Raw genomic sequence first — 3,562 nt, 5'->3', positions numbered from 1 at the left:
TGGCAAACCCTCGATTTTGAAATGTTTAAATCTACCCAGGTGAATCTTTCTTCGCGAACGCGAAATGTGCCTCGCGTTCACGAAGCACAAAAATCAACTAACCAAAATTCCCTCTTACGCGAACGCGAGGTTCCACTCGTGAACGCGAAGCTTCCACTACCTGAACCTTCGCGGATGCGGGACCTTAATCTCAAACGCATAGGCTAAATGCCTGGTAACTCACCAGACCAGATCCTCTACGCGAACGCAAGGTCCCTATTGCGAACGCGTAGACCTAAGACCTCAGTGCTTCGCGAACGCGAGGTCCCTATCGCGAACGCGTAGACCTAAGACCTCCGTGCTTCGTGAAAGCGGGACCTACATCGCGTACATGAAGAACGAAAACTCCGCTGGCCTCCCAGATACCTTACGCGAACGCAAGGCCTCTCTCGCGAACACGATGAAGGAAACCAGCAATTGAAGTACTAGATTTCTCCAATTCCAGCAAGTCCAACTCTAGTCCGTTAACCACTCAGAATCTACCTGAGGCCCCCGGGACCTCAACCAAACATACCAAAAAGTCATAAAACATCATATGAACTTAGTCGAGCCTTCAAATCACATCAAACAACGCCAAAATACGAATCGCGCCCCAATTCAAGCTTAATGAACTTTGAAACTTCAAACTTCTACAACCGATGCAGAAACCTATGAAATCACGTTTGATTGTCCCTCAATTTTGCACACCAGTCATAACTGACATTAAGGACCTACTCCAACTTCCGGAATAGGAATCCGACCCTGATATCAAAAAGTCCAACCCCGAGCAAACTTCCCAAAAATTCAAATTCGCCATTTCAAGTAGGGGTGGGAATCGGTCGGTTCGGTTATGAATATTATCGGTTTAGCATATCGATTATCGGTTTGCAAATTTGATAAACCGATAACCGAACCGATAAGATATCGGATATCGGTTAATCGGTTATCGATCATTATCAATTCGGCTATCAGTTTACCCGATAAGATAACTCAATCTAGAGTTAAGCAAAAAAGAGAAGACAATTCGCTAGAGTTAAGCAAAAAAAAAAAGAAGAATTCACATATAGTATACTATTTCTGCATTCTGTCAATTGGCTACAACTGGAATAACACTAATTCTTCAACAACAGTTGTCCAAATAGATTAATAATAATACAAAGTAGTAGCAATTTCACTTTAAAATTAACGAGTCCAAACATATAGTACTAAGATTCAAATTCAAGTTAACAAGACCACAACTACTCAATCCTTATAGGCTTCACCAAAAAATTAGTGGATAAATACTTATCAAACTGCAGCGATTCCCACAAAATGTTCCAACGGATTAGCTGCCTCCTCTGATATGATAACAACAATAGTTTATTTAGAATTTTTATTTCACACAATACTTGCACTTCCACAAGCATTGAAGCCCTCAAACAGTCCAAGATAAACTGGATGTTGTTTGTCAAATGTCTAACCTGAAAAAAGAAACCATAGAGCAATCCCTATATGAAGATGAATTTTATTATAGAATTTTAAAGCCTAATATATAAGACTAAAGACTTACGCTAGGAGTAACTAGTAAGGTCTATGAAGAATGATGATGAAACAACTGAAGAGTGCGGCTGTCACACCTCCTTTTTCCTACCCTCGGAAGGGTATATAAGGGAGTTTTTCTAATTTAAGTGAAAATCGAAACGGGATCATTATTTAAGATCAGAGTCGCCACTTGGGATAGTTTATGGTGTCCGAAGTCACCGATCTAGAATCCCGAGTCGAGGAGATTTGACTCTGGTTTAATGTCTGCGAAACACAGAAATCCGGGTAAGGAATTCTGTTAACCCGGGAGAAGGTGTTAGGCACTCCCTAGTTCCGTGGTTTTAGCACGGTCGCTTTGATCATACTTGACTTAATCAAATTGTTTAATTACTGATTTTAGAACCTATGTGCATTTGCCTTTTTAATTAAGAAATTTAAAACAGGTCACGCGGACATGTACCCATTTGTTTGGCACGTCAAAAATCATGTCACGCGAACGTGTCCACAATTAGTAATGCTTTGTTAATATTAAGAAAGTTTAGTCGAAGTCGCGCGAACGCATACCCCGATTTTGTTTTTAGGACCGTAATTATGTCACACGAATGTGTACACAACCACGATGGTATATTAAACGTGCCTAAAGCAAACTACGAATATCATTTTTACAACACTTAATATGAGGGCCATAAGAGATCCAATTATGGATGGCACACTTCGGCCTATTTTAAAGAACTATATTAAAGCGGACTATATTAATAATAATTTTATTATTATTGAGAAAGTTTGGTCAAAGTTGCGCGAACGCATACTCCGATTTGGTTTTTAGAATCATAATTGTGTCACACGAACGTGTACACAATCACAATAGTAGATTAAATCGCGCCTAAAGGCTTTTCTATGAATATTCATTTTTAATAGCTAAGTTACAATATTTGTGAGGGCCATTGATGATTTAATTAGGATGGCACACCTCTTATACAATTAAAAGAGTTACACTTAATTAGGCCTAAGGGACATTCATACTTGCAAAAGATAAAAATGCACAATTATTAGCAAGAAGTTTTAAGGTCCATGCTGGGAACTGGGCTGAAACTAATCCCAAGAAGACGGGTAAAGGTGAGAATACCACCTAATTGATTTGGCTTATTCGATTGGACTAGCATTGAGCCCAGCTCTTTTAAAACAAATTCCCAACATTTTAAGGCCCGTTCTAACCAGATTAGAAGCATATTTAACTAAATCCATCAGTGAAATTGATTTAAAATTTGAATCAAACTCAAAACAGAAGTTAAATTGTGACAGAAGAGTCCCAAAGATGGAACTTCGACTGGCTTGTCTCCGATGGGCCAGCACTAGGCCCAAATGAGACTCGAATATCTTTAATCACATATAGCCCAGGATACTTCAAAACATATAGGCCCTAATGAAGACCAACTAACCATGACCCACATACCACAACATAATATGCAAAACTCTGGAAAGCACAACACTTAAACAACCCTGTCACAAACTTTTGACTCATGATTTTACCTATTAAAGTTAAGGGGATACATCTGGAATTGTAAACTACTCATTAATTTCACTGTTACACGTACAGAAGTTTTAGTAAGCATGCAGTCGCTATTGATTAATAGGGAATCGTTTTGAAGTTCATTCATGGACTAATATCATGCCTAACAACAAAACAGATGAACATATATCCTACAAACTTTGACAAAGTCCCAAATGATTACAACCCTAGGTATAACAAACTGTTCAGACCCACATGAAACAACTAAACAACTCTATCTTTCAAGCTTAACAATGTGACTGGATTATAAACTAAAACATCATTTCTAAGCAAACCTAAGCAGATGGCAAGAAAACTACAAACAAAGGAAGGAAACAAAGAAGACATTAGACCAAATAAATTCTGGAATTTTCAACTTCAAACCATGCATATTGTTCTTCACTTTTGCATTTTAAAGCTCATGAGGAATACCTGAATACAGCAAATAGATAAAAAAGAACCCTGAAGTCAGCA

The sequence above is a fragment of the Nicotiana attenuata genome, unplaced genomic scaffold (genome assembly GCF_001879085.1).
Source record: "Nicotiana attenuata strain UT unplaced genomic scaffold, NIATTr2, whole genome shotgun sequence".
Taxonomy (NCBI): domain Eukaryota; kingdom Viridiplantae; phylum Streptophyta; class Magnoliopsida; order Solanales; family Solanaceae; genus Nicotiana; species Nicotiana attenuata.
This window is presented reverse-complemented; position numbering follows the sequence as displayed.